Source organism: Hemitrygon akajei, chromosome 5, assembly GCF_048418815.1.
Source record: "Hemitrygon akajei chromosome 5, sHemAka1.3, whole genome shotgun sequence".
In the NCBI taxonomy this organism is placed as follows: domain Eukaryota; kingdom Metazoa; phylum Chordata; class Chondrichthyes; order Myliobatiformes; family Dasyatidae; genus Hemitrygon; species Hemitrygon akajei.
Window position 1 is genome coordinate 114180657 of NC_133128.1, and position 14324 is coordinate 114194980.

Here is a 14324-nt window from a genome sequence, read left to right on the forward strand (position 1 = left end):
TATGCAGCAAGTTGAAATGCCAACCGTAAACTCTATCACTGTTATCTGTAGAGTTTTAGATGGTGACAAGGAGGTATACAGGACAGTCTGGTTGAGCGGTGTCGCAACAGCGTCCTCACGCTCAATTTCATTAAGACTAAGGAATTGATAGTGGACTTCAGGAAGGGGAAGTTGGGGGAGCACACACCCAGATGTCATCGAGAGGTCAGGGGTGGAAAGGGTGAGCAGCTTTACGTTCCTGAGCATCAACATCTCAAAGGAGCTATCCTGGGCCCAGCACATTGAGATGTTCATGAAGAAGGCTTGCCAGTGGCTCTACTTCATTAGGAATCTGTGGACACTTGGTATGTCACTAAAGACTCGGAAATTTATACAGATGTACCCTGGAGTCATTCTGACTGGTTGCATCACTGTTTAGGATGGAGGCTCCAATGCACAGCATCAGAAAAATGCTGCAGAGGGGTTGTAGGTTCAGCCAGCTCCATTACGGGTGCAACCCTCCCCACCACTGAGGACATCATCAAGAGGCAGTGCCTCAAAAAAGCGGCATCCATCATTAAGGACCCTCACCATCTGGGACATGCCCACTTCTCATTGCTCCCATCAGAGAGGAGCTACAAGAGGCTGAAGCCACATTCAATGATTCAGAAACGTCTTCTTTCCCTCCACCATCAGATTTCTGAACAGTCCATAAAGCACAAACACTACCTTCATTATTGCTTTTCTGTTGAACTATTTAGTTAGCAAATTATGGTAATTTTTAGGTCCTTGCACTGTAGTTATGTCACTGAACATCAGATTGCAGTTCATATGTCAGTGATAAATAACCTGATTCTGATTCTGATTCCCAGTCCCCGTAGAGGAGCTCTGAAAGGTTCACACTCAGTGGACATGGGGAGGATGTTTCCTATAGTGGGGGAGTCTTGGACCAGAGGGCACAGATAAAGTGGATGTGGAGAGGATGTTTCCTATAGTGGGGGAGTCTAGGACCAGAGGGCACAGATAGAGTGGATGTGGAGAGGATGTTTCCTATAGTGGGGGAGTCTAGGACCAGAGGGCACAAGTGGAGAGGATGTTTCCTATAGTGGGGGAGTCTAGGACCAGAGGGCACAGATAGAGTGGATGTGGAGAGGATGTTTCCTATAGTGGGGGAGTCTAGGACCAGAGGGCACAGATAGAGTGGATGTGGAGAGGATGTTTCCTATCGTGGGGGAGTCTAGGACCAGAGGGCACAGATAGAGTGGATGTGGAGAGGATGTTTCCTATAGTGGGGGAGTCTAGGACCAGAGGGCACAGATAGAGTGGATGTGGAGAGGATGTTTCCTATCGTGGGGGAGTCTAGGACCAGAGGGCACAGATAGAGTGGATGTGGAGAGGATGTTTCCTATAGTGGGGGAGTCTAGGACCAGAGGACACAGATAGAGTGGATGTGGAGAGGATGTTTCCTATAGTGGGGGAGTCTAGGACCAGAAGGCACAGATAGAGTGGACCTAGGGAGGATGTTTCCCATAGTGGGGGAGTCTAGGACCAGAGGGCACAGATAGAGTGGATGTGGAGAGGATGTTTCCTATAGTGGGGGAGTCTAGGACCAGAGGGCACAGCATCAGAATAAAGGGGCTGTGAATAGAGATGAGGAGGAATTTCTTTAACCAAGAGTGGTGAATCTGTGAAATTCATTGCTTCAGGTGGCTATGGAGGTCAGGTCATTGGGTACATTTAAGGCAGAGGTTGACAGATTCTTGCTCAATAAGGACATCATAGATAACAGGGAGAAGGCAAGAGAGTGGGGTTGAGAGGTAAAATAAATCAACCATGATGGAATAGCGGAGCAGACTCAATGGGTTGATTGGTTTCATTCTGTTCCTCTGTCTTAGTCAATTCTATCAGAGTATCCGCTCACGTCCCTCGCTGGTTATACTCTGCTACTGACTCACTGGAACTCGACTCCAGGGCGTGGCTGCACTGAGTAAGGACGGAGCGGCTGGCATGTGTCTCTATTACAGCCCGTGGGAGGTTGTTTCCCGGTAGTGTGTGTGGGAGGGCGACTGGATATATCTGGATCTACTGAAGTCGATGGCCCCAAAATAACAGCCTGACACAAAGATTCCAGAGCCCAGCCTGGCCTCCGAGGTTAGGTTAGAAAGCTTTATTTTGGCTCGAGGGGCTGGAATGTCCTGACTGGTCATTAAATATCAGGTCAGGTGTGCTGGGGGAAGGGAGGGAAGAGGATCTGTAGAGACACTCAGGGTCCTAATGTCCTTCTGATTACCAGTGAGCACTTTGAAAGATTCGATTTATTTGCCACCTGTACGACACATTGAAACACACTGTGAACAGACAGACAGACGGACAGACATACTTTATTGATCCCGAGGGAAATTGGGTTTCGTTACAGCTGCACCAACCAAGAATAGTGAAGAAATATAGCAATATAAAACCACAAATAATTAAATAATAATAAGCTAATCATGCCAAGTGGAAATAAAGTCCAGGACCAGACTATTGGCTCAGGGTGTCTGACACTCTGAGGGAGGAGTTGTAAAGTTTGATGGCCACAGGCAGGAATGACTTCCTATGACGCTCAGTGTTGCATCTCGGTGGAATGAGTCTCTGGATGAATGTACTCCTGTGCCTAACCAGTACATTATGAAGTGGATGGGAGTCATTGTCCAAGATGGCATGCAATTTGGACAGCATCCTCTTTTCAGACACCACCGTCAGAGAGTCCAGTTCCACCCCCACAATATCACTGGCCTTACGAATGAGTTTGTTGATTCTGTTGGTGTCTGCTACCCTCAGCCTGCTGCCCCAGCACACAACAGCAAACATGATAGCACTGGCCACCACAGCCTCGTAGAACATCCTCAGCATCGTCCGGCAGATGTTAAAGGACCTCAGTCTCCTCAGGAAATAGAGACGGCTCTGACCCTTTTTGTAGACAGCCTCAGTGTTCTTTGACCAGTCCAGTTTATTGTCCATTCGTATCCCCAGGTATTTGTAATCCTCCACCATGTCCACACTGACCCCTTGGATAGAAACAGGGGTCACCGGTGCCTTAGCCCTCCTCAGGTCCACCACCAGCTCCTTAGTCTTTTTCACATTAAGCTGCAGATGATTCTGCTCACACCATGTGACAAAGTTTCCCACCGTAGCCCTGTGCTCAGCCTCATCTCCCTTGCTGATGCATCCAACTATGGCAGAGTCATCAGAAAACTTCTGAAGATGGCAAGACTGTGCAGTAGTTGAAGTCCGAGGTGTAGATGGTGAAGAGAAAGGGAGACAGGACAGTCCCCTGTGGAGCCCCAGTGCTGCTGACCACTCTGTCTGATACACAGTGTTGCAAGCGCATGTACTGTGGTCTGCCAGTCAGGTAATCAATAATCCATGACACCAGGGAAGCATCCACCTGCATCACTGTCAGCTTCTCACCCAGCAGAGCAGGGCGGATGGTGTTGAACTCACTGGAGAAGTCAAAAAACATGACCCTCACAGTGCTCGCCGGCTTGTCCAGGTGGGCGTAGACATGGTTTAGCAGGTAGACGATGGCATCCTCAACTCCTAGTCGGGGCTGATAGGCAAACTGGAGGGGGTCTAATTGTGGCCTAACCATCATTGAAGTGGTTCATCAGGAAGTGCATCATTTCCTCCTACGACCAGGCCAGTCCGAGAATGTGCTGGGGGAAGCTCACACTTCCGCCACCAAAGCAATAGGCCCACAACTTACTAACCCTGGCCTTTGGAAGGTGGAAGGAAAGTGGAGCACGGAAAGGAAATCCATGCAGTTGTGGGTAGAATTACAATCTGCTTACTGGCGGCGGTGGGAATTGAACCCTAACTGTTGGCGCTGTAAAGTGTTAGGCTAACCGCTACGTTTCCGTGCCACCCTAATTTATGCACCAGTTTGCTTCAGTGGGTCGGTCGCTGCTATCAGATTATTGAAGGGCCAGAACTGACCACGGGTCTAAGCAGGGTTTTATAGAGCCGCAACATTACCTTGTGGCTCCCGAACTTTTATGGAGGGAATATTGAAAAGAGATCTGAGGAGCAAGTTTTTCACACCGAGGGTGGAACGCGCTGCCAAAGGAAGTGGTAGAGGTGGGTACAAATAGAACATTGAAAAGACACTTGGACAAGTACATAGATAGGAAATGTTCAGAGGGATGAGGATTTGCATCCTGGTCAGTGTAGATGTGCCTGGCTTCATTGGTCAGGACATTGAGTACCCAAGTCGGGAAGTCACTTGCTGTCTCACTTGGCGTATTTCATTCAGTTCTGGTCGCCACATTACGAGAAGGATGTGGAGAGGTGCAGTAGAAGTTCACCTTGGTGCTGCCTCGATTAGAGGCCATGAGCTATGAGGAGATGTTGGCCAAACTAGTGTTGTAGAAAGAACTGTGGGCAACTGGATCAGTATTTATCTATCTATTTATTTACTTATATATTTGTATTGTAACTTATAGTATTTTATTATGAATTGCAACTTTTTATTTATGTTTATGTTTCTTATTGTACCTTACAGTATTTTTATTCAATTCCAACATTTAAGAGAAGTTTGGATAAGTACATGGATGAGAGGAGTATGAAGGGCTGTGGTCCAGGTGCACGTTGATGGGACTAGGCAGACTAACAGTTAGGCACAGACTAGATGGGCTGAAAAGCCTATTTCTGTGCTGTGAACTCTCTGTCACGATGTACTGTACTGTTGCCGCAAGTCGATAAATGTCGCAACATACTGCGTGTCAGTGATAATAAACCTGATTCTGATTCCGAAAACGTTGTGTGGCATCTGTGGCTGATTAGAAGTTTGCATTAACAACCATGTGTAGAGATGTACCTAATAAAGTGGCCACTGAGTGTAGATGTAAAAAATACGCACGTGTGCTTTTGCACATTCCAGGGCAGTGCTTCTGCATCAGAACTGAGCTCCAGAAAGCCTCACACGATGCCTTTCCCGCAAACTACTTTAACTGGCACCATTAAAGGCTGGAGGAATTTCAAAGAGGCCGAAGAGAGCTGGAGAAACAGACTGGGGACAAGTTTCTCATCTGTAGATAAAGGTGTGAAATGATGGGTCAGTGACTGTCATGCTGCCTCATAGTTTCAACCCAGGTTCAATCCCCACCACCAGCACTGTCTGTCTGCAGTTCACACACTCTCCCTGTGACTTGTAGCTTTCCTCTGGGTGCTCTGGTTTCCTCCCACAACCCACAGGTTGCTACATTAATCATTGTTCTTATATTCCCACTCGAGTATAGGTGAGTGGTAGAGTCTGGGCTGAGTTCACGGGGATGAGGGGAGAATAAATCAGATTACTGCTTGTGCTTGGGGCATGATAGTGGGTCGTATGTTTTTTTCTGTGTTGTGTGACTACGCTCAATTACCATTTTATTAGGTACATGGGTAAACTTGCTCATTAATGCAAATATCTAATCAGCCAATCATGTGGCAGTAACTCAATTCATAAAAGCATGCCAATGTGGTTCAGCTGTTGTTCAGAACAAACATCAGAATGGGGAAGAAATGCGATCTGTGTGACTTTGACCGTGGAATGATTGTTGGTGCCATACGGGGTGGTTTGAGTATCTGAGAAACTGTTGATCTCCTGGGATTTTCAAGAACAGTCTCTCAAGTTCACGGGGAATGATGTGAAAACCAAAAAATATCCAGTGGGTGGCAGTTCTGTGGGCAAAATCATCTTGTTAATGAGATAGGTCAGAGGAGAATGGTCATACCGGTTTAAGTAGACAGGAAGTTGACAATAAGTCAGATAGCCAAGTGTTACAACTGCAGCATGTGGAAGAGCATCTCTGAATACAAAGTACATCAAACCTTGAAGTGGATGGGCTACAATGGCAGAAAACCATGAACATACAGTCAGTGCTCACTTTATTAGGCACAGGAGGTACCCAATAAACTGGCCACTGAGTGTCTTGCTAAGACACTGGTCTGGCATTGATCATCAAAAATAGAACCCAATAGATTCTGCAATTCTAGAGGACCTTGCGCGATGTTCCAAACTATTTAACAACTGTGATAATCTAGTGTGGTTCTTGCTACAACACAGCAATGAATTTACACGGAGACATGCAGAACAACATGACTCTGGTGTTAATGAGTGATAAATGCTGGCCCAAGAACTAGCGGAAGGTTTCCTATGCTCTTCATAAATAGAGGAGTCAGCAGATGCTAGAAATCCAGAAACAGAATGCTGGGGGAGCTCAGCCTGAAGACACAGACTCAGCATTTTAGGAACAGCTTCTTCACATCTGCAATCATATTTTGGCAAGATCCACGAATCCATGAACATTACTTCACTAATTTTGCTCTTTTTGCACTAATTTATTTCTTATTTTTCTCATTGTATCTTACAGTATTTTTATGCATTGCAATATCCTGCTGCTGCAAAGCAACACATTACGTGACAAATATCAGCGATAATAAACTTGATTCAGGCTCTATTGTTTACCCGCACTGTACTTTTCCTGTGCTGTTACCCTTTGTTCAGCATTGTTTTACCCCAATGCACTGTGTAATGATTTGATCTGTATGAACAGTAGGCAAGATGTTACAAAACTATGACAAAAATAAACCAATTCCAATTCCAATTCACCCCAACTTGCCCATGCCAGCCAAGTTGCCCATTTAAGCTGCTCCCATTTGCGGTGTTTGGCCTAAATCCCTCTAAACCTTTTTTATCCACGCACCTGTCCAAGCATCTTTTAAATGTTGTTTTTGTACCACTTCCTCTGGCTGCTTGTTCCTTAAACAGACCACACTCTGCCTGAAAAAGTGGTCTCTCAGATTTCTATTAAATCGGAATTTAATACAAAAGCAAGGATGCAATGCTGAAGCTTTATAAGGCATCAGTCAAACCACACGGAGTATTGTGAGCAGTTCTGAGCCCCTTATCTAAAAAGAATGTGCTGGCATTGGAGAGGGTCCAGAGGAGGTTCACGAGTATGATTCCAGGAAAGGAAGGATTTATGTATGAGGAATGTTTGGTGGCTCTGCGCCTGTACTCACTGGAGTTTAGTAGAATGAAACAGGATCTCATTGAAACATATCAAAAATTAAAAGACCTAGATAGAGTGGATGTGGAAAGAATGTTTCTTATCATGGAGGAGTTTAGGTGCAGAGGGACCTCCTCAGAATAGAAGGAAGTCCCTTTAGAACAGAGATGAGGAAGAATTTCTTTAATCAGGGGATGGTGATCCTGTGGAACTCATTGCTACAGACAGCTGTGTTGGCCAAGTCCTTGAGTATAGTTAAAGCGGAGGTTGATAGGTTCTTGGCAGGGGAATGGGGTTGAGAGGGACAATGAACCAATCATAATAGAATGGCTGAGCAGAGTCGATGGGCTGAATGGCCTAATTCTGCTCCTAGGCCTTATGGTCTTATAGTTTTAAACCTATACCCCCCATCATAAATCTTGAACAAGAATGTGTGCATTCACCCTAACAGTTTATAAATCTCTACAAGGTCTCCTATCCTCCATTGACCAATGTCCTGGCCTATTTTTTACAGGAGAAGCTTTGAAAGGAAGAGTAATCTGAGTTGTATAATCCAAGATTTGCAGAAGACATTATGCTGGTACACCAAACAATTAGGAAATTACCTAGTCATTGTTGATTGAGAGTTGAACTGAAGGTGAAGGTATAGACAGTTATTGTGGGCATTGGTGAGATCATACCCATGGCACACAGACTACCACGTTGTTGTCCAAATTTAAATAATATGAGGCTAAAGCTAGAGAACAGAAACTGAAGTCTGGAGACTGGAGACAGGAGACAGGCGACTGGAGACGGGGGACTGAAGACTGAGAACTGGAGACTGGGGATTAGACTCTGGGGAATAGAGACTGGAGACTGGAGATGGGACTGGGGACTGGAGACTGGAGATGAGACTGGAGATGGAATTGGAGACGGGACTGGAGACTGGAGATGGGACTGGAGACTGGAGACTGGGGATTAGACTCTGGGGAATAGAGACTGGAGACTGGAGATGGTACTGGGGACTGGAGATGGGACTGGAGATGGAACTGGAGACTGGAGACTGGGGATTAGACGCTGGGGAACAGAGACTGGAGACTGGAGATGGGACTGGAGATGGAACTGGAGACGGGACTGGAGACTGGGGACTGGAGACTGGAGATGGGCTGGAGACTGGAGACTGGAGACTGGAGAATGGAGTCCGGAGACTGGAGACTGGAGACTGGAGACTGGAGACTGGAGAATGGAGTCCGGAGACTGGAGACTGGAGACAGGACAGGATACTGGAGATTAGAGACTGGGGTTTGAAAATAGGGGGATTGGACTCTGGGGAATAGAGACTGGAGACTGGAGATGGGACTGGAGACTGGATACTGGGGAATGGAGACTGGGAACTAAAGACTGGTGATTGGATTCCAGGGAATAGAGACTGGAGACTGGAGATGGAAATTGAGACTGGAGACTAGGGACAAAATCTGGGGAACAGAGACGGGAAACTCGAGACGTGACTGGCGATTGGGGAGTGGAGACTGGAGAGTGGGGACTGGGGAATGTGGATTGGAGATGGGGGGGGTTGTTCTCTGGGGTAGAGACTTGATCCTGGAGATTGGAGATGGGACAGGAGACTGGAGACCAGTGACCAGAGATTGGAGACCTGGGACTAGAGATGGGACACTGGAGACCAGAGAGTGGAGACTGGGGAATGGAAGTTGGAGACTGGGGACTGGAGATTGGAAACGAGAGACCAGAGACCGAAACTGAAAACTGGAAACTGGAGACTGGAGACTGAAACTAGAATCAGGAGACTGGGGACAGGAGACTAGAGATTGGACACTGGGGATTGGAGACTGGGGACTGGAAACTGGAGGCTGAAACTGGAATCTGGTGACTGGATCAGAAACTGGAAACAGGAGACCGGAGATTGGACACTGTGGAATGGAGACTGCAGATGGGTACTGCAGACTGGAGACCAGAGACTAATGATGGGACTGGATTCTGGAGACCAGTGATCGGAGACTGGAATCTGGAGACTGGGGACTGGAGATGGAAACTGATGACTGGAGACTGGGAACTGGAGACCAGAGCCTGGGGACTGGAGATGGGATGGAGACTGTGGACCAGAGACTGGAGACAGGACTGAAGACCAAATACTGGAGACGGGACTGGAGACTGGAGACCAGTGGCCTGAGATTGGAGAGTGGAGACTGGAGACTGGAGACTAGAGTCTGAAAACTGAAACTGGAATTTGGAGACTGGAACCTGGAGACTAGAGATTGGAAAACGGAGCCTGGAGAATGCAGACTGGAGATTGGGGACTGGAGACTGGAAACCAGAGACCGGAGACCAGAGACTATGGACTGGAGATGGACGTACAAAAAAGCTAGATGAACTCAGCAGGTCGGGCAGCATCCGTTGAAAGAAGCAGTCAACGTTTTGGGTCGAGACCCTTCATCAGGACTAAAGAAGGAGGGGTCAGGGGCCCTATAAAGAAGGTGGGGGGAGGGTGGAAAACCAATCAGAGGAAAGATCAAGGCGTGGGGGCGGGGAAGCAGGGAGGGGATAGGCAGGAGAGGTGAAGAAGGAATGTAAGGGGAAAGCACTATGGGTAGTAGAAGAAGGAAGAGTCATGAGAGGTGATAGGCAGCTAGAAGAGGAGACAGAGTGAAGGTGGGATGGGGGAAGGGAGAGGGAGGGAATTACCGGAAATTGGAGAATTCGATGTTCATACCAAGGGGCTGGAGACTACCCAGACGGTATATGAGATGATGTTCCTCCAACCTGATTTTGACCTCATCATGGCAGTAGAGGAGGCCATGAATGGACATATCTGAATGGGAATGTAAAGGAAAGCTGAAGTGAGTGGCAACTGGGAGATCTTGTCTGCTGTGGCAGACAGAGCGGAGGTCCTCGACTGGAGATGGGATGGAGACTGGGGACCGGAGACTGGAAATTGGAGACTGGAGACCGGAGACCAGAGACCAGAGGTGGAGACTGAAGACAGCACAGTGAGGACTGCAGACCAGGAACTGGAGACTGGGGATTGGACTCTGGGGACTAGAGACTAGAGACGGGACTGGAGACTGAAGACCGGAGATTGGAGATTGGAGACTGGAGACTGGGGACTAGAGGCTGAAGATGGAAAATGGAGACTGGAGACTGGGGACTGGGGAATGGGGACTGGGGACTGGAGACTGGAGACTGGAGACTGGAGACTGGAGACTGGAGACTGGGGACTGGAGACTGGAGACTGGGGACTGGGGACTGGAGACTGGGGATTGGAGACTGGGGACTGGAGACTGGAGACTGGGGACTGGAGACTGGGGACTGGGGAATGGGGACTGGAGACTGGAGACTGGGGACTGGAGACTGGAGACTGGGGAATGGGGACTGGAGACTGGGGACTGCGGACTGGAGACTGGAGACTGCGGACAGGAGACTGGGGACTGGAGACTGGGGACTGGAGAATGGGGACTGGAGACTGGGGACTGCGGACTGGAGACTGGAGACTGGGGACAGGAGATTGGGGACTGGAGACTGGGGACTGGAGACTGGAGACTGGAGATTGGGGACTGGGGACTGGAGACTGGGGAATGGGGACTGGAGACTGGGGACTGGAGACTGGGGACTGCGGACTGGAGACTGGAGACTGGGGACTGCGGACTGGAGACTGGAGACTGGGGACAGGAGACTGGGGACTGGAGACTGGGGACTGGAGACTGGAGACTGGAGACTGGGGACTGGAGACTGGGGACTGGGGAATGGGGACTGGAGACTGGAGACTGCGGACTGGAGACTGGAGACTGGGGACAGGAGACTGGGGACTGGAGACTGGGGACTGGAGACTGGAGACTGGAGATTGGGGACTGGGGACTGAAGACTGGGGACTGCGGACAGGAGACTGGGGAATGGGGACTAGGGACTGGAGACTGGGGACTGGAGACTGGAGACTGGGGACAGGAGACTGGGGACTGGAGACTGCAGACTGGAGACTGGGGACTGGAGACTGGAGACTGGAGATTGGGGACTGGGGACTGGAGACTGGGGACTGCGGACTGGAGACTGGGGACTGGAGACTGGGGACTGCGGACTGGAGACTGGAGACTGGGGACTGCGGACTGGAGACTGGAGACTGGGGACAGGAGACTGGGGACTGGAGACTGGGGACTGGAGACTGGAGACTGGAGACTGGGGACTGGAGACTGGGGACTGGGGAATGGGGACTGGAGACTGGGGACTGCGGACTGGAGACTGGAGACTGGGGACAGGAGACTGGGGACTGGAGACTGGGGACTGGAGACTGGAGACTGGAGATTGGGGACTGGGGACTGAAGACTGGGGACTGCGGACAGGAGACTGGGGAATGGGGACTAGGGACTGGAGACTGGGGACTGGAGACTGGAGACTGGGGACAGGAGACTGGGGACTGGAGACTGCAGACTGGAGACTGGGGACTGGAGACTGGAGACTGGAGATTGGGGACTGGGGACTGGAGACTGGGGACTGCGGACTGGAGACTGGGGACAAGACTGGGGACTGCAGACTGGGGAATGGGGACTGGAGACTGGGGACTGGAGACTGGGGACTGCAGACTGGGGAATGGGGATTGGGGACTGGAGACTGGGGACTGGAGACTGGGGACTGCAGACTGGGGAATGGGGACTGGGGACTGGAGACTGGGGACTGGAGACTGGGGAATGGGGACTGGGGACTGGAGACTGGGGACTGCAGACTGGAGACTGGGGACTGGGGACTGGAGACTGGGGACTGGAGACTGGAGAATGGGGACTGGAGACTGGGGACTGGAGACTGGGGAGACTGGAGACTGGAGGCTGGAGGCTGGGGAGACTGAAGACTGGAGGCTGGAGGCTGGAGACTGGAGACTGGAGACTGGAGACTGCGGACTGGAGACTGGAGACTGGAGACTGGAGACTGGAGACTGGAGACTGGGGACTGGAGACTGGGGACTGGGGACTGGAGACTGGGGACTGGGGACTGGGGAATGGGGACTGGGGACTGGGGACTGGAGACTGGAGACTGGGGACTGGGGACTGGGGACTGCAGACTGGGGAATGGGGACTGGAGACTGGAGACTGGGGACTGGAGACTAGGGACTGCAGACTGGGGAATGGGGATTGGGGACTGGAGACTGGGGACTGGAGACTGGGGACTGCAGACTGGGGAATGGGGACTGGAGACTGGGGACTGGGGACTGGAGACTGGGGACTGCAGACTGGGGAATGGGGACTGGGGACTGGGGACTGGAGACTGGGGACTGGAGACTGGAGGCCTGTTCTGGAGTGGAGGACTGTCCATTTGTGTGTGTGGGGGGCGGTGGGAGGAGCAATGGGTTTGGTTTTGTTGCTTGTTCTGTTCTGTGTGGCTCTGCCGATCACTGTGTGCATGCTATATTGGTGCCTAAATGTGTGGCAACATTTGCGGGCTTCTGCCAGTACAGCATCGGGTTGTTAGTGTAATTGACACATTTCACTGCATGTTTTGATGAAAGTGTGATAAACAAATCTGAATCTGAATCGAAATCTGAGTCTAAATCTGAATCTGAAATGATGCTAAAGCATTGGAAGCATTTCAGAGACCGTTTCCTAAGTTGATACCTTGATTGGATGGGAAAATGTTGAACAGATAAGGCTGGCATCCTGATGAGAACTAGAGGTCATAGGTTAAAAGTGAAGGGTGAAATTTTATCGGAAACCTGAGGAGGAACTTCTTCACTCAGTGGGTGGTGAGGATGTGGAACGAGTTCTAGCAGAGGTGGTGGATGTGAGCTTCATTTGGATAAGTACATGGCTGGGAGGGATATGGAGGGCTGTGATCCAGGTGCAGGTTGATGAGAGTAGGCAGAATAAGTCTGGCCTGTTTCTGTACTGTAGTGTTCTATGATTCCATGCAGGGTTTCAGCCTGAAACGTCAACTCTTTATTCCTTTCCATAGATGCTGCCTAACCTGCTGAGTTCCTCCAGCATTTTGTATGGGTTGCTCTGGATTTCCAGCATCTGCAGAATCTCTTGTGTCTCTATTTCTGTTATATACTGTAAACCAGAGATCCATGGTTGGCTATCTCCTGGAAAATGGTCACTGTCCCATGGTCCACTGCCTCTCATATCAGATTTCTTCTTCTTCAGCTCTTTACCTCTTCCACCTGTCACCATCCAGCTTCTTACTTCATCCTCCCTTGCCCACCCACACACCTTTCCCCTCACCTGGTCTCACTTATCACTTGCCAGCTTGTACTCCTTCTCCCTTCACCCAACTTCTTATTCTGGCTTCTTCCCCCTTCCCTTCCAGTCCTGACAAAGGGTCTCGGCCCGAACCGTCAACTGTTTTTTTAATATATTTTTTAATTAAACTTTTAAGAGAGTTACATAAAATGAATAGAATAATAGAGTAATGAAAATTACTATTAGCCCTCCCCCTCCCCTTAACCGTTCCCCCTTAACATCCCTGTCTAAAAAAAAAGAAAAAAGAAAAAAAAGAAAGAAAGAAGAAAGAAAGATTGCCTGGATATCGGAGGATCTCCACATGCTCCATGGAGTTCAAAATAACTTTAGTACAAATCTTTATTTTTTTCCCCAAATAACTAATAATTTTATCTTCAAAGGACTTATATATTTAATCATATCTTTTGTAGATAGGGGTGCCAAATTTTCAAAAATATATCATATTCATTTCTTAAATTATAAGTAATTTTTTCAAGTGGAATGCAGCTATATATTTCATTATTCCAATGGTCCATAGTTAAATATGAATCTGATTTCCAAGTAACTGCAATAGCTTTTTTGGCTACTGCCAATGCAATTTTTATAAATTTTTTCTGATATTTTTTCAATTTAGGTTTCGGTATTATCCCTTCAATATTGCCTAATAAAAATAATATTGGGCTATGTGGGAGTTGTATTCCAATAATTTGTTCCAGTAAAAGTCTTAGATTTATCCAAAAAGGTTGAATTTTAAAACAAGACCAAGTAGAGTGTAAAAAAGTACCGATTTCTTGATTACATCGGAAACATTGGTCAGATAAATTTGGGTTTAATCTATTTATTTTTTTGTGGTGTAATATATAATTGTTGTAAAAAATTGTATTGTACTATCGTCAACTGTTTATTCCCTTCATTGATTTTGCTTGACCTGCTGACTTCCTTCGGTATTTCGTGTACGTTGCTCAGACGGGGTTTGTAACTCTGGAGTTTGGAAGGTTGAGACATGTCCAGATTGAGACACAAGATCCTGAGCAGTGGATGTGGAGCAGATGTTTTCTCCTGTGGGAGAACCAGTCTGATCTTTTCCGTGGGCGATCCCAAGCCTGGCTGTGAAAGGAGG